Source organism: Budorcas taxicolor, chromosome 7 (assembly GCF_023091745.1).
Source record: "Budorcas taxicolor isolate Tak-1 chromosome 7, Takin1.1, whole genome shotgun sequence".
NCBI classification, from domain to species: domain Eukaryota; kingdom Metazoa; phylum Chordata; class Mammalia; order Artiodactyla; family Bovidae; genus Budorcas; species Budorcas taxicolor.
Window position 1 is genome coordinate 78,085,073 of NC_068916.1, and position 18,855 is coordinate 78,103,927.

An 18,855-nucleotide genomic window follows, 5' to 3' on the forward strand; every position below is an offset into this window, starting at 1 on the left:
CATCACAACTCCTGTGATGTCGGCTGGGCAGGGTCTTAAAAAACACAGCTCATAGTGTTTCTGAAACTTGCTCAAGGACACACAGCACAAAGACGGTAGATTTTACAATAAAAGTTGAAGTCTTCTGATTCTTGGCCCAATTCTCTTCACAAAACTTCCCTGTTGATTTCGCAAATGGGATAAACACAGAGCCAGATGATAGACAACTAGATTCATTAGGACATTTCACTTTGTTTCAAGTTAAAATTTTCAGCAGTTTTTTGGATCCTACATTAAATCTAGTGTGAGTAAAGCAGGAACTGAAGTAAACTAGGGCACATTTAGCCCTGATGTTATGTGTCAAAATACCATTTGGATCTGTCTATTTGAATCTACATTCTAGGATTCTTCACAGCAAAGAATAAATACATGCATTCTTGAGCACAGTGTTTCATGAATTTGGGAGTTTCATTTTGTGCCTTTTTTTTTTTTTTTTATAGCCTGATTACTATTCCAAGCTTATCTTTTGATCTTCTAAAGTAAATGCTGGTGTTTTTTTTTAAGGAATAGCTGTTGAAGTTGCTACTGTATTTTGGTTTTGATATGTTACTTTATTCACTTTTTTCCCCTTGTTTTTCTGCTATATATTACATTTCAGGGTCTTTGAGAAATGACCTCTTCATTTGCAAAATTCTGATTACAGATTTTTAATGAAAAAGGGGTATGGTTGCATTTGTTGTTATAGATTGAGTTAAAATCCATTAGTAAGTTAAACTGAAATTATTTCTTTTACAAAGGAAAAAAAAATTATAACTCAAGAAACCCAAGGTTACCATAGCAATCAGTGGCATCTAAAGACTGGAAACAGAGGACTATATTCTACTTTCTAGAAAACTCTTCATTAGAGGAAAGATATATGATGTGTCTTCAGGGTGGAATATGGCAAGAGTAGATCATTGCTTAACAAACATACTTCCATTTTTTTCCCTGACTAAAAATAATGCAAGGTAATTTGGAACAATTTTTATCAAAAATGTGCATAATGCTTCTCTGTCTTTGGCATCATTTGATATTTATTCAATAACAGGAATGGGGTAGGATTGTGTATTTAGCTGACTCTATTCAAACTGGGCAGAAGGAATGAGATGGGAGACAGGAAGGCATTGTTCTAAAAAGCAAGAAAAGAATCAAAGGGGAATAAAGTCAATCAGATGAGATGGGCTTTCTCTCGGAACTGACACAGAATTGTGTGTGTGTGTGTGTGAGAGAGAGATGCTTGTATCCTTGCATAGTTTCTGGTCTTTTGGCTCATCACAGATACCAAATAGACCTGCTGCAATGGACATCTGTTGTTTTTGCCTGCCCAGTATCCATTCCCCCTTCTTTTGGAAACAGCATTTCAATTTTCCTTTGCAAAACTACACTTTGCCCAACATGTATAGTCTTTGTGTGATATTCATTCAAGGTGCCTTGTTCTCTGGTCATAGAGTAGACACCTGAACCCAGTGGGCCAGCCAACCTCTCCTTTGGGCATCTGAATCTTTTGTAAATTATATATGGGCAGGAAAATGTTGGCAGGGCTCCATCTCAACCATAGAACCATGAAGAGATTCTCCTTTGATTCCTAAATTTTGCTACTCAGAGTTGCCCCATTACTGTCTTTTCAGAGGCTTGATTGCTCAGTTTGTCTTGTATTTAGAGGTTTTTTTTTAATTAGCTTAAGTCAGCCGGACTTAGTTTCTGTTACTTATAACCAAACCCTAACTGATATTCATGCCAAATAGGGATATGAGATACAATTGCCAGATTGCATATTCTACAGTTTTCTGTTTTCCTATTGAGTTTCATTTGGGAAGCACAATGATCCTAACATCATCATTTTCTAGGGGCTGAATTCTGTCCTTTCACCAGCTGCCAGTATCCTACTTAGCAGCTTAAATCTGAGATTCAGGATGCATGTGAGGAAGGAAAAGCATGACAGTCCAGAATACAAGCCAGTAGTGCAGTTTGGTTATTCCAGTGAAGCAGCAGAAGGGGAAGCAAGAAAATTAATCAGTGTTCTGGACACTTACACCCACAGGTAGGACTGTGTGCCAAAGACAACTGGAGACTTGAGCTACACTCAGAGGCTCCAGAACATGAGGAGGCCCAGATGAGAAGAAAAACTCAGTCATCCAAGTATTTTACAGAAATAGGGTAATTTATAAAAGTAGTTTCCAAAGAGCTTGGTGGAAAGAAGCATTTAACTTTTTGTGAAGGACATTAGAGCAAGAACAAGAGCAGCTGCTTTGATTTGCTTTACCAAGCCTGTAACTTATACTTGTTATTTTTTATTATTTGTTTTCTGAGTCACTGGCAGGTGGATTCTTTAAGGTTCAGGTGCTAAAGAATCTCCCTGTAATGCAGGAGACCCAGGTTTGATCACTGGATCAGGAAGATCCCCTGGAGAAGAGGACAGCAACCCACTCTGGTGTTCTTCCCTAGAGAATTCCATGGACAGAGGAGCCTGGTAGGCTACAGTCCATGGGGTCACACTGAGTCAGACATGACTGAGTGACTAACACTTTCTTTCACTTTCTGAATCAATTGTTGGGATTTCCTTTTATGAGTCAGAGAGATGAGAGCCCATTTTGCAGAGGAGAAAATTTAGTTATCTTTGGACAATGACTTATTCAAAATAACAAAGGTAGTGAGTGGAAAAGCCTAGTCAAGTCCTTGTTCTCAACAATCTGAAATTCTATACTTTTAAAATGTAACAACTCCATAAATTTCACAAATAATACCATACCATTGCATATGGTATTGCATGTATGATATTATAATGTGAATTTCTCTCAACATTGAAAGACGATTTCAGTCTCAAAAAGGCTGTCGATTTTTATCAGACCCCCAGATGATCTGAGGCATCTATGCCCCTCTAAATATAGGAGTTGATAGCGACGCTGCTAATAACAACAGGCAAGCATGGTGGATCACTTGCCTTTTCTCACTCTCTGTGTTAACCTCAGTGTATTCATTATTTCATTTAAAGTTTACAAAGTAGACATTATTAATATTACTGCTGTCTTCCTTTTATACATGAAGAAACTAGAGCTTAGGAGAGGTAAAAGTGAACTGCTTGAAGTCTCCCAGTTACTGAGACGTGGAAACAAACACAAGAAGTTTGTCTCTGAAGACAGGCTTTCCTAGTATCATACTCCTGTATTCTCAAATTGAACTTTGCTTTTTCTCAATGGGCTGCATCTTTGAGTTATCATTTCTTAAAAGGCTGTGCTAAAAATTACTAAGAACACTATATTTGTTACTGTCACAACAATATAGAAAAGGTCAAATTTCAATTCTTCTTTCAGGATCTTGCTCTCTGTCTGGTTCTATCTCTGTCTCTTTGTGTCTCTCTCTCTTGAATCTCTCTTGAATTAGTGCATGCATGCATGAAGAGTCACTTCAGTTGTGTCTGACTCTTTGCTACCCTTTGGACTGTAGCCCTCCAGGCTCCTCTGTCGCTGGGATTCTTCAGGCAAGAATACTGAAATGGGTTGCCACACCCTCCTTCAGGGGATCTTCCCCACCTTGGGATCGAACCCATGTCTCATGTCTCCTGGGTTGGCAGGTGGGTGCTTTGTCACTTGCATCACCAAGGAAGCCCCCTTTTGAATTACTAATAATATCTAATTCCAAAGGAACTGTGGCAAGCCTCCCTCCCACTCTATCTCCCATTTAACTCTTCTATTTCTTCTGTTTTGAGCTCCAACTTGAGCCATCCTTAGTTAACCTTCCCAGCAATTGATTGTTCTCTCCTCGGTTCCCCCATAAGACTGATAACAGTGTAAAATATCTTTTTTTGGTTACGTAGCTGGCTTCCTCATGAGACTGTGTATTGTTCTAAGTAGAGAACTCGGCTTGTTGTATTCCCAGTCTTACACACTGCCTGGCACATGGTGATACGCATGGTGCCCATGAATGAATGGCCTAAGGAAGTCATTCTTTGAAATCCACGTTGCCCTCTGCCTTTCAAGTACGTTTTTAAAAACAGGGCTCCCTACACATGATGTCCTCCCCTTTCCTTGATTTCAATTATTTACATCAGTATTACTTAATCATGTGGCAGATAATTAAGGAATACATTATTTATGTTAAATAAATTAAGCCGGCTTCCCTCCTCCTCTCCTTCCCCTTGGCTACTGAGCCGGGGTTTCTGTCATTTCACAAGGAGTGCTGGCGTCTTGCAGTCACGATCTTGCAGCCCTGGTGGCACACTGTCATGGCTGCCTGTTCTGCCAGATGCCCTGACAAGCTCACCTCCCACCTCTTGCCTTCACTTTGCTTTCTCTGTCCTGTTGCTTCCATACTTCAGTTTTTAGTCCTGGAAGTTCTATGACCACCGGGCAGCCCCCCAGCCTGTATGGGCCTCAGTTTCCTCATCTCTTCTCGATGCACAGAGTTGTGGGAAGGATTTAATGAGGTCATGCCTTGGACCTTTTAGGAAATAAAATGCCAGCTTAAATAATTTTATGCTTCAACATACATTAGTATCCTATTATATGTCTGTAGGAGGCATCTATATTTACCAGCAATAAATTGGAGTGCCATATCTATGGAATCTCAGAGCTGGAAGCACTTTATCATAATAATCTATTCCAATATCTTTTTCCACAGATGAGAAAATAGGCTCAGAATGCATAAGTTATTTACCCAAGATTTAGTTAGCTATTAACAGTAATGATGAAGTTATTAATAATAGCTAACATTTAATGAATCTTGGTCTATACCAGGTATTGTGCTAAGAGCTTAACATATTGTTTTGTGTTTCATGATCACAGTAATGCCTTGGAAAAAGTATTACTGTCTTCATTTGACTGATGAAGAAACTGAGGCAGAGAGTTTATATAATATGAACCAAGACTATGGAGATAGTAAGTGGAAGTGGTAGGGTTCAAGCCCAGGTTCATCTTAGATCAAGAGCCCAAGTTCTTGCTCATTGTGCTAAATTACTTCCCACAATTTCATCTGTTAGGAATAGGGCCCAGAGTAAGCACTGGAAGCCTGACATCTTGCTTCTAAGCCACTGAATCTTTGTGATACTCTTTTAGGCTACCAAATCCCCATACACACACCTCATAGGTACATAGCCCATCCCAGCAAGAATGTCCCTAATGACCTCTTGATAGAGCTTCATGACTGGGCTCTTGGTCACTATCCATATATCTATTTGGATATCTTCTTTATGTTAGCATTTTTGCTCATGGAGTTTTAGCATTGGTAAGAGCACTCTCTTCTTTACCACCAAATGGCAAATGTGCTCTGAAATATCTATAGGATTTTCACACCTAATGGATCTATCCATGCACATTGGTCAATAACACATTTAATCTCTAGACAATGGCTGTTTTCCTCTGATTCAGGTGGACACTTACTTGTGTGGTATATGACACTCAAGTGTACTGTCAGCCCCCACATAGAGATTTGTTTGATTTCACATGTTGAATATAATTGTTAATTCTGGCTCAGCAGTGTTCCATTTTCTGTCCACTGTTTATGTGGAAGCAGTTGAAGACTTCAGGGAATTTATGTAGCACACTGGTGCTTTAGTTCATATGCGGGAAGATGCTGTGTCTGTGTTTGCTGCATGGACTGTGTGTTTTATTAAATCTGCAATGATCATCAAACATGCTGTGTTGCACAGAAGACAGTGTTTTCCCCAGAGGGGAGCTCCTGTGTTTGATTGACAGAGCAGGTGACCATAGGTCAAGGTTGCTTAGTGGTATCGGCCATCTGTTTTCTTGGCAAGTATTTGACTGGCGGGCATTAATATGTTTGTAATTCCCCACTTGATCTGAGAATAAGGCTAAAAAGACATCATCACCAGTGGGAGCTGCAGAGCAGACCAACACCAGCAGTTGTCTCCTGGCTTCTTGCTCTCAGTGGTGTGGGCTGAGCTCAACTTTTCTTTCTGGGTCCTGCTCCCTGACAAGTAGTTGAAAAGACAGCCTGCTTTGTCATGCTGCTTAGAGAGAAAAACCAAGAGCAGATCTCATCAGCAGGATTATATAAACAGTTTTAAATCACTCCAAAAGGTCTTGATCATTGTAAAACCTTTCTAAAGTAAGGCAGCCAATTCTTGTTGTGCTCAAAAGCAATGAAATCTCAGTATCTATTCATATGTTTATTTCTCATTGCCGCATTTGGCTGAGAAGTCTGTACTGAAACATAGAATTTTGATTATGCCCTTAATATTCAAGGAAATATTTGTCTCTCGTTATGCCTGCTGTACGAGTGAGAACAGAAGTGATCACTCTGAAACTTTTGCAGTTAATGGTCAAGGCACTTTCCCGTACCTTCATCAATGCAAAATTCTCAACAAGTAAAACGTTCCAGAGAAAGATTAGCTGTAAAATGTCCTTCGAGCCAACGTGAAAACCCAGGTGAGCCATGCTGACTAACAGGAAATAAGATTTTAACATCCTAATGAATGCATTAGTGTATGCTACTTCTATTGATCCATTGAGTTTAGACAGCTCTTCCTTTTAAACTAAAACAAGGAATAAAAGCAGATGGAGAAGAAATTCTTAAGTTGACTGTAAATGATTCAAGAAAAATAACATATTTTCATATAGGGTGTGCTTTAAAAAATAAATAGTCACCCGGAGACATAGGAGGATTTATCAAGAAGGCTATTATTGCTGAAGCTTAGTTTTTAGTTGGGAATTCCAACTCCTTAGAAATGTTAGTCTAGTGGAGGGCCAACATGTATAAGTTCAATTTTCAGATGATATCTAAAAACATTAAAATATTATGAAGATAAACCCAGATCTCTCTTTCCTCATGATTTTTATCTTTAGCTGATAAATCATGGCTGAAAACACTCAAGCACATGTGTAGACCTTAAAACCAGTGATATCTGTGCAAGGAAATTAGACTTAGCCTTAAAGATGGATTCTCTAGATTTTCTAATTCCAGAGAGATGAAGGGACCTGGGGGACTCTGGTGGGGTTCAGAATGGAGTAATTCAGATTTTTTGACTATTATGATAACATTGCTTTATTTTTAGTTAATAAAAAGAAAACCATTCCTGAAAAGTACTACTTTCTTTATATTCCCCTGGTGGTGGTTTAGTCATGTCTGACTCTTGCAACCCCATGGACTGTAGCCCACCAGGCTCCTCTGTCCATAGGATTCTCCAGTCAAGAATACTAGAGTGGGTTGCTATTTCCTTCTCCAGCGGATCTTCCTGATACAGGGCTTGAACCCATGTTTCATGCATTGCAGGCAGACTCCTACCTTGCAGGGAGACTCTTTACCATCTGAGCCACCAGCTGCTGCTGCTGCTGCTAAGTCACTTCAGTCATGTCCAACTCTGTGTGACCCAGGGAAGCCCCTAAATGCATTCAAATCCTTCTCTTTGATAATTATTCCAAAAAAATCGTCTCTAATTTTTTGTTATTATAAGAAACTCAAAATTGAGTATCATTTTTTAAAAGTCCATTCAGTTTTACATGCCTCTGTAAATACTTATTTCTATATTTTACAGGTATAAATGGCATATCTCTATATATGTTATTGACTGAAAGTTCCACCTGAGGAATAAATGTAGGTCACTGCCCTCTACCATGTCAGATTAGTGTTTACTGAGCTCCAGAGGTATAAATTAATGCTTATTGATAGGGTGAAATATAACTGAGAAGAAAAGAAAGAGAATCATCCAGTGATTAAAATCAAGTCACTCTATCTTTCATTATTATTTGCTCAACTTCAGAGCAAATTTGCTGGCAGTGGATTCTTTAGTTTTCCTTCATCTGATAATACTTGGTTTTGTTTTGCTCTTCATTTCTGAAGGATATTTTCATGGTATAAATCTTTAGGTTCACAGTATTTTTCATTCAGCACTTTAAAAATGCTTGGAAACTTCGTTCTGGTCCCATGGTTTCTGAAAAGAAATCTACTATCATTCAAATAATTTTTCTCTCATAGGGAATATGTTGTTTTTCCATGTTTTTGTTTGTTTGGGGGATTTTCTTTTTGTCTTTTGTTTTTAGCAATTTAATTATGCTTTGAGGCATTGATTTTTTTTTTTTTCTTGTCTGAGATTTGCTGAACTTCTTATATCTGTAGATTTATGTATTTCACCAACTTGAAAAGTTTCTAGCTGTTATTTCTTCAAAATGTTCTTGGTACTTCCTTCTTTCTCTTCTCTCAGAGACAATAATAGACATTCTGTTATTGTCCCACAAGTCCCTAAGACTCTCCTTTTTTTTTTTTTTTTTTTCCTTTTTGTTGTACAGATGGGATAATTTCTATTGTTCTATATTCAAATTCACTAAATGCTCTGTTATCTCTATTTTGCTAATGAGCCCATCCAGTGAGTTTATAATTTCATTTATTATATATTTTTAAGTTCATTAGTCTAATTAATTCTTTTTTTGTATTATCTTTTTCTCTGAGGAGACTTTCTATTTTTCTGTTTGCTTTAAGTGTATTTGCAGTTGTTCATTAAAGCAGTTTTATGCTTTAAATTCTTTATCAGATAATTGTGACATTTTTCTCATCTGAGCATCAATATCCGTTAATTGTCTTTTCCCATCCAAGTTGAGAGTTTTTGAGTCGTGGACATTTTGAATATTATGTTATGAAATTTTGAGTCTGTTAAATTATAAGGAGAATGTTTACACTTTTGTTTGACCAGTTCAGATTCAACTTGCAAGTTATAATGTGCCTTCTTTGGGCTGTAGCCACAGTGTCAGCTCAGTGTTCAAATCCTTTGTAGTGCTGTTCAGATCTGTTCCACATGTGTGCCACATAGTGACCAGTCTGGGATCTGGGCAGTGTTCTATTCATTCAGCTCTGAAATTATTCAGTGTGCTGGTTATAATCAAATCCATACCGTGCATAACAAAGTTCATAGGGCTATTATTCTAAACTACTTTCATTTGATCTCCCCTGTATTTAGCAGTTGTCTGGAGTGCTCCTTTTCAGTTTTCCATCCAGAATGCTGGGGCTTTAGCAACCCAATGTCCAGCCTTGGTGTGCACTGCTGTGATTGTGTCTGTATCTGAGACCAAGTGGCAAGAGGACAGAGAGAGAGAGGGAACCTTCTCCCCGCTGTCTTTGAACTATAATTTCGTAAAATAGAAACGTGTTCCTCTGTTTGAATTTTGTCTCCGGCAGGGTCCCTGTCTGCCACTACTGCTGCTAGCGCAGGATTTCCTGGGAGCAGCAGCAGCATGAAGAAATGGAGAAATAGTAAAAGGGAAAAAAAAAAAAAGATCCTTTCTGCCCTCTCTCTGAGTGTTTGGAAATTCTTTCTACTCTTTGAGCAAAATGAGAAGGAACTCAGTTACCACTTTTAGTTCTCAGATTACGTTGAGATTGGTTAGGTTGAAAGAAATAAAACGAAAAATTGTCAGAAAGCTCATTGCCAGTTCAGGAGTATTAATGAATTCTATTGTTCTTCCTCAATCTGCTTGCTGCGCTTTATTTTTCAGAGTCTTCAGTTAGTTGCTCCTTGTATGCTGTTAGGTTTTGTAGCTATGTAGAGGTTGTACAGGGCTTCCTGGGTGGCTGAGACAGTGAAGAATCTGATTGTAATGCAGGAGAACTGGGTTTGATCCCTGGATTGGGGAGATCGCCTGGAGGAGGACATGGCACCCCACTCCACTATTATTGCCTGGGAAATCCCATGGACAGAGGAGTCTGGCAGGCTGCAGTCCATGGGGTTGCAAAGAGTCAGACACGACTGAGCGACTAACACACATACACAATTGGTGTACAGCTGTGTCGAGAATATATACGGTGTGACTGGTAGGGTGGAATGTGCTTCCTCTACCTCATCAGGCCCTGGAGCCAGTTTGTTTAATGTTAAAGTATTAGTAATAATAGGAGCAGTCTTACCTAGAACCCTTGAAATACAAAGTTCTTGAAATGTATAATGCTAGTGCCTTTAATTCTGCTTTACTATTACTACCAAAAGAAAAGTCTACAACTGTGCATTAGTGATTTTAAAACTTAATAGGTTATTCTAAATGTTGTCCACTGGGTGTGTAGTTATCACAAAAGATGGTCTCTTCTCTAAGCCCACAAACTGTCTTAGTGAGGATGCCTAGCTGCCACAGTAAGTACTTATAGCAAAGAAGTGTACTTTGCTTATTATTTTGTGTGTGTGTGTGAACTGACTAATGTTACATTTAAAGAAAATTGTAATATGCTCTCCACCTTGTTAGAAAAGGGAAGGGCAGTATCCTGTTCAAGATAGAGTCTCAGAATATCAAAGCAAAAGAAATAAGTCATTTTGTAAAACAGTTTATCATTATTTAAATTCTATATAAATAAATGTCCAAGAAAATTTCAAGTTGCTCTGTTCAAGGGGATGCAACATTTGGGCCTATGGGGACTGTGGTCTACTTTAATAGATATTCTAGGTAGTATTTCTTCTTAAGAAGAAACTGAGGTAAATGGTTTTGGGTATCCAAAATAAAAGTCATTACTGGCAGCCTTCTTATATTTTCCCAAATGGAAGGGTGGATACAATCATAAATACGTTCCCTCATAATATCGCTTGCCCTTCCTGGCACCTCTCTGCTCGTCTTTCCCATTTCTATGAGATCGTGTTATGTTTTTCTAAGCCAACAAGATGATCAGTGATTTCCATTTATTAAAGTTTTGGCTGAAAACTCTATTATGTCTCTTTAAAAAAATTTTTTTTAAAAGATGGTAAATTGTTAAAGAATAGATGAAATGATGAGATCCAGTAGTAGATTTTGGGGCATGTTAGTTAGCAAGAGAGAGAAATTCTAGTTAAGAAAGAGTCCCATTCCTCTAAAATTAAACCATCTTTGTATGTGCTTATTTATAACCCAAGTCCATTCTTAACCCCTTTATTGCCTTTGAAACGTATTGTTTTTAGCACTATCATTCCTAAAGCTGGGAAAGGTCAATGGAATACAGCATCACCAAATGAAAGAGAAATTTCATTAACTATTTATTAATGTATTTGTAAATGAGGGCAGCAGTTCCTTTAACAAACTATAAATGGTAGCTGTGGGTGTTCTTTTTCCCCCAGTGACTTGGTACTTTTTGTTCTGTAATGACAATATTCTACTTCCAAAAGGGATGACTCAATCGGTAAAACAATGTCTTCTTACTTGCAGAATAAGATTGAAAAAACTGAAAGAATGGATCCCTGTATTTTGATGCCTACTGTCTCTTAGGTTTCCAGGTGACAAAAAGTATTTTGTGTTACCCATGAAAGAAGAATTCAGATAGCTAAAATTTATCAAGTCCTTATAAGTGCCAAACATTGTGTTAAGTACCACATGCATTAACTAATCACACATATACCACCCAACCTATGTGGGCAGATGCTGTCTTTATGCATATTTTATAGATATATTAAACTGACACTCAAGAGAATCCAGGTAGCAAGTGGCAGGGTTGGCATTTAAAACCCAACTTTGTCTAATATCCAGGACAATGTCTTGTCTGTTCTGCTGTCAATAAATAGGAAATAACTATTGCTTATAACCTTTTACTTTACTTTTTATTATTTTCCATTTATCCCTACCCACTTTTGCTATCTCATTAGACCTCCTTATCCTCACCAAAGTGGCTTCCCAGGTGGCTCAGTGGTAAAGAATCCACCAGCCGATGCAGGAAATGCAGGAGATGCAAGTTTCATCTCTGGGTTGGGAAGATCCCCTGAAGTAGTAAATGGCAACCCACTTCAGTATTCTTGTCTGAGGAATCTCATGGACAGAGAAGCCTGGGTATGGGGCTGAGGGGCTGCAATCCATGGGATTCCCAAGAGTCAGACACAACTGAATGATAGAGCATGCACTCATCCCCACTAAAGCTACCACAAGTGTTTTAGCAGGTCCCAGGCTTTTCTTATAGGGCTCCTGATATAGTTTTTACAGCATTTGCATGGCATCCAGATTTCATTTTTCCTTTTAGTTTCAATGGTGTTACAAGAGGGTCCCCACTGCCCTCACTGCAGACACCTCTTGCTGCCCTCCTTGGATTCAGCCACTGGCTTGCAGATGTTCCATTGTTGTAATGCCTCATTACACCTAAAGTTGTACCTTTAGAAATGTTGATCTTGACTCCCTTTTTCCAACTCTTTTCATCCCATTGGATTGTAGCCCACCAGGCTTCTCTGTCCTTGGAATTCTCCAGCTAAGAATATTGGAGTGGGTAGCCATTCCTTTCTCCAGGAGATCTTCCCAACTCAGGGATCTAACCCTGATCTCTTGTGCTGCAGGCTGATTCTTTATTGTCTGAGGCACCAGTGAAGCTCCTTCCCTTTCCCGGTTTGATCTAACTATATTAGCTGTTAGAGTCCTGTTCTTCTAACTCTTCCCAATTTTATCTTCTCATCTTATAAGTCTCCTCCAAGACATCTTCTTTGATCTCATCATCTAAATTGTATCTGTACTCACACTCATGTTCATTTCCATCAGGTCACTAATTATAATATATTACACACACATATATATGTATATATATGCCTTTTAACTTAATTGTCTTTTCATCTGCTTAAATGGTAAGTTCCGTGAAATGGACCCTCTTTCATCAAACGCTTCAGTATTCCCAGGGATTCACATTATGCCTGGCATGAATAAACACTTGTTGAATGAGTGAATGAACTTCACCCTGGGTTTGAGCCCCTTAATCTAGGTATGGAATAATATAATCGACATATAAAGGTGGCTGCATTTATCCCAAGTTAATAGAAAAGAAATATTAGACATTATGTTTTCTTTTTAGATGAACATTAGACATGGAATTAATTTAATAACTTTATATAAAAATTGGTATGATATATCCGTGGGGCAGAATGGGAAACCTATATAATGGGCTGTTGACAGAGGGCGCCCCCCTCTTTATTTCTTGAACATATTGAGACATATTATTGCTTTTTACATATGCTTTGTTAAATGGATTTGCAGAATATATTGCCAGTTTTTAACTAAACAGATTCTTACAAAGAAACTGCAGATTGATGATAGCAAAACACTAATGATAGAAATATAAGTGAGCAACTGAAAATGAAAGAACTGACACTTCCTGTTTTAGAATATTATCTTCAAAAGCCGCAAAATGAGGTAAAATACAAACACGTCAATAATGACCATCTAATCACATTTGACTGAAAAGTTGGTGCCCACAAATTGAATTTATCGAGAATAATATCTGATGTAAGGATTTATATTTATTTTTGTCTAGGGTCAACTTTGCACTAAGTGTGGGTTGTGCCTTGAAACATTAGCTAATGTAGAATGAAGCCATCACAGTTAACAAGACATTTAAAAACTAACCATGTGGAACTTGAAGGCAAACCCTCGAGTTGCTTGGAGGCAAACTCTATAGAGTTGTTTCCGGGATATTAAAAGGCACACAGTTCTTATTCCAGTACTTAACAAAATTGTATTATACTTAATGATTATATGTAGGAGTCTATTTTAAGGTTTCTTAATAGCAAGAATTAAAAAGCCACATATTTGTTCTTTCTGCTACTGCAGAAATAACTGAAATAACATTAAAAAATAATATAGAACACAAACTGAAATATATTTGTTAATAAATACTATAAAATGCATTGAAAATATGAACAACCATCATTTTGAATAATGGAATGTGGAATTTATGCAGTTGAATAAATATTTAGATTTATAATTTTTTCAAATAATGTAATTACTTAATTTTTATTCACAATATATACAAATATAATCTTTTTAAGTCAATATAAAGAAGGGTGGTCCCATGAAGTTATTTTTCTCTCACACAGCTTCTCTAATACAAACTATGTTTTGCAGAAAACTGTAGGATTATTTCAGTAAGTGGAATATTGATGGCTAGCCTTGTTGACTAGAATAGAAAAGATTACCATATTAAGATTGTGGAAAAGGCATCAGATATGAAGTTCATACACCACCTCATTGAGGGGTAAACTAAAAATTCCTATTTTAATAAAGGTTATCAACAATACAGCTAATTTTATAAAAGCAAAACTATTAAAGATGAGTCTTTGTCTACCATACAATGAAATGGTGATTGATTATAAAGACTTTTGTCCCTCATAGAGATTCTCAGATTCTCTCTTGTCAGAGTTCTTAAAAGTATTATTGAACTCAAAGATGAGTTACATGTTAGTGTGCTAATTAATAAGTATATATTTTAAAAAGGCACACTTAAACAGTCTCTGATGGAAACGCATTTTGAAATGCAACGTTTGGAAAACTTTACATTGAAAGGCAATTTCATTGCCAAAAACAATGCATGTCACATTAAAAACAAACAGAATACAACCCAAAACACTCATGTCTGAGCACTTGAAAATTTGGAAATAGCCTTTTTTCAAACCTATTTTAACCCTCCAAATAGTGTTTTTAAGCTGAATTTTTAACTAATCTTTACATTTTAATAAAAACAACACTTTGACACTAGTTTGCAAGAATAGTTGAATGACATTAAAGAAGACTGAAATTTATAAGCTACACTTAAGCCAAAAAATTACCCTTACATAATTGATGGATGAGATTGAAAACTGAATATCATGATTTAGTAAGCACAGTCAGTGACCTGTGAGATTTCCTTTTTATCAATGACAATGGTTAAGAACACATGTTAGGAATTAAAAAGATCAAAACTGAACTTGAAACTAGACCTGTGAATCACTGTAACACAAACTGCATATTCACTTTGCCCTCACTAAAATATATACTAAAACACACGATGATGATGTGAGTCACTTCAGTTGTGTCTCACTCTTTGCCCCCTCATGGTCTGTAGCCTACCAGGTTCTTCTGTCCATGAGATTCTCCAGGCAAGAGTACTGAAGTGGGTTGCCATTCTCTCCTCCAGGGTATCTTCCGGACTCAGGGATTGAACCCACATCTCTTATGTCTCCTATATTGGCAGGCGGGTTCTTTACCACTAGAGCCACCTGGGAAGCCCATGAGGATAATGATATTCTTGTACTTCGAGACTCAAATACAGGAACAAATAACAAATGGAAAAGGTATTAAAGGAGTCAATCCGCAAACAAAGCCTTTGTTTTCCTAACATCCAAATATAACTGTCTCCTCATTCTCCAAATTCGAATCAAACATAAAAAAAATACGATGCCTATTTGTCAAAATAATACTAATATATTCAATATCAGTTCAGTTCAGTCGCTCAGTCATGTCCGACTCTTTGAGACCTCATGAATTGCAGCACGCCAGGCCTCCCTGTCCATCACCATCTCCCGGAGTTCACTCAAACTCACATCCATCAATTTGGTAATGCCATCCAGCCATCTCATCCTCTGTCATCCCCTTTTCCTCCTGCCCCCAATCCCTCCCAGCATCAGGTCTTTTCCAATGAGTCAACTCTTTGCATGAGGTAGCCAAAATACTGGAGTTTCAGCTTCAGCATCATTCCTTCCAAGAAACACCCAGGGCTGATAATAATGAGAACTCTCAATATATTTGAGAAAGAGCATATATAATAATATGACATTTCATGCTTATCTCACCATTTTCTATTTTTCATGTATTTATAATGTATATAATTTGATGCATGTTTAAATATATATAATGTATATTTAAGAATTTGTCGGATTCATGATCAGCCAGTTTCTTTTGTGAAGTCTGCTCCATTTAAAAGCTTGAGAGGCCAATGGAATGAGATTTCTGTGCATGGGCGGTAGCAGAAGATGGTGGCATAAAGCATAGCTTTTGGAGTCAGACAGCTCTGTGTTTGAAGATCAAGCCAGCTCTGTGTATCCCAGTTTCTTCTATTCTCCAAACCCGTTTCTGTTTCTGTAAAATGGAGATAAAATTGCTGACTTCAGATTGTTTCAATGAGAGGTATATTATATAAAACACAGAGCACAGTAGTCATACCTCATAAGAGTGTAATACATTAAAAAAATTATTTAAGGCAACATCATTGGTTGCATAGACTGTACAAAGAAGTGACAACATGTCTTGGACATATTTGTTCTGAGCAGATAAGAATTTATCTTTACAAATGATCAAGAACGGTAGCACCAGCATTGCTTATAATTGTATGAAAAGTGGAAACTGTGTGTCGTAGTTGAAAAGAGTATATAATTTGTATTTTATTCATCTAAGTGTATAGTATATGAAATGAAAACAAATGTGCTAATATGGATAAATCGCAAAAATGCAATAGGAGGTTGTTTCTTTTAAACAAAAACAAATCATATAAAATTTAAAAAGCAAGTTGTACAATATAACAATACATAAGCAATTTTGTAAACTTGACAAACTGTTGGTGCCTATAGAATGAAGGTATAAAGAAATGCTTGGGAAAGATAGGTACCATATTCTGGGGAATGATTCTCTTAGTGTGTGGGAAAGGAATGAACTTCAACAGCCTTTCTAAGGTTTTATTCCTTAATTTTGATAAGAGAAACATGAAAAAGTTCATTGTATTCCTCTTTCTACCTTTTTATTGCCATAGTTTGCCTGATCTTTTTTTTTTAAAGCAAAGAGAGAAAAATATTTGTATGAAAAAAAGTGAATGGCCAAACCCTTGAGACTGCTGCCTTAAAGGGAAGAGGAGGAGGGAGCGAGAAAGGAAGAAAGAAAAAATATTTTGAATAAAAATAATTTGCTTGACATTTTCCTTCAAAAGGCATTTTGAACAAGCAAGCCAAAAAAAAAAAAAAAAAGGCGGCAGGGGGAGGGCAGGAGGAGGCACGGGTGGTTAAGGGACTGGCATTGAATGCTTAATTATTCCATTTCTGACACAAGGACATGTTTAACATCTTGAAAATCCAGGTAACTTTCCTTATGTGAAGTCTGAGTGAGAAAAGGGAAAGCATTGTTAGTCTCTAGATCTTTTTTTCTTTTTATTTTAATAAGAAATGGTATCATCGTAGGCAGACAATTTGATGTCATATTTTTCTATGATATTTTCACAGTGCGCACCAGGGCGCCTGTACTCTGCAGCTATATGACATGCAGAGATTTTTTTTTTTCCCTTCGCATCAGAGCCTAAGAAACAAGCTGTACAGCATCAGGCACAAAGACTATCAATAAACATTCCATCTTTTCATTTTCTCTCGTTATTTAATAAAGAAAAGTCAGAGCCATGATTTTTGACTGTCCAATAGCAATCTTTCAGAAATGATTTCTCGTGGGACTTTGATGACCAGGAGTCCTCCCACCTTCAGCCTCTCTGCTTGACTCCCCCCAGGGATGGACACGAAGCCTCTCTAGGGAATGCAGTTCACAAACTTGCCCAGTACAGTCACTGGCCTCTCTCCGGATCAGATTGCCTACAGCTGGCAGGAATATCTGGCATCTGTGTGTGTCCTCTTTCTGGCTGCACCCATTGATGTTCCCGCCTAGGCTTTGCTATCAGTAGGAGTGGCTTGCCGACATACCTGGCAAAATGCTGGGCACTCCTGTTAGCATACCAGCAATGCAGCCTGGGTTGCTAGGGAGCTGCCCTTGAGCATCCCTTGATCTATTTTTAAATTTCCATGCTTGTTTCCTCTGTGAAAGGAAGGAGAGAATAATATCGCTTGGCTTTCTCCTCTCTTAAGAAACAAAGTAACCAACAAGGCTAAGACCTGTTGTGAAGTTAAAAAGCATTTGCTAATTAAGCCTCAGAATGTTAGGGTATTTGTGCCCATCTAGTTTCTGCTTAATTAATTTCCAGATAAGGCAGCATCTCAGAAAAGGTAGAAGCCAGTGTCTTTAAGAAGCATAGGTGAAATGTACTGGTCCTTTTTTTTTTTTTTCTTTTTAAAAAATCTATTATGAAGCTCTTGAAATACTGTTCTTCCAAGCATTTAATGATAAACCATTGTGAGGCACCCATGTCCCCCCACCATGGGTAATAAATGAGAAATTTGAAGGGCTATTGAACAGTGAGTTTTCACAGCTGATACACAGAGAAGTATTTAGCACAGGTGTTTTGGTAACTGTGAAATACTGGGGAAATTCAGTCTTCTGTGACACTTTGATTCACTGTCTTGTGTGGGATGGAGTCTTATGGAACTTGCAAAATATCTGTAATATAAATAAAAGAAGAAGGAGGACAAAATTAGCTTTTCACAGAACTCCAAAAATTGTTCCTTGTATGGAAAAGTCTTCCTTCTTGGCCATTGGTAACTAGCAGTTTTCTTAGTAATTTTTTTCCATGTTAAAATGAATCCAATTTCAAATGTTGTTAGTGAATTTTTAAAAGGATGTGTTATATGCATGCAGGTGTGGAGAAATCTGGTGGAATAACAAGTGTGCTAGTCTCCATGTGTCAGAATATTTTTTTTTGAGTCTTTAAGAAAAGATTTTTTTCTCTCTTTCTCCATGGCCAGTTTCAACCCCCCCACAGCCCCTGATCAACAAGGTTAGGAGCTGTTTGCTCTTCAGGTTACAATGCTAGAAATAAGTTACAGTTTCTAGAGTCTATAGTAACATTCCAAGATTAACATTTGGGAAGTTGGGAGCTTGGATATCCTGGTTTTTCTGTACATCAGTGAAGGGTTCAGTTAGTCTGAATTTTGGGGTAATGGTCTATATAAAATTCCATGAAATTTCTTGTCTTCTCTTTTACAATCTTAATCTTATTAAGCCTGCTTTTTTTTCTTTAACCAGATGAGATATTGTTTTTAAAAATGCATCTGTAGAAACAATTATATAGAAAACACTAGAATTACGGTGGAATTTCTTCATTTAAAGCCCGCAGTTAATTTCTAACATCTGTTGATAACTTTCTGGGGACCAGTCATTTTTCTAAATTCTTCATTGCCCTTAAAGAAATCCTTAAAGCAGATGCTATTGTTGTTCTCATTTTTACAATGGAAACAACTCCTATTTCCTGAGAGAAAGTTATGTGTCTTAGGTCGTTCAGACACAGAGATATCAG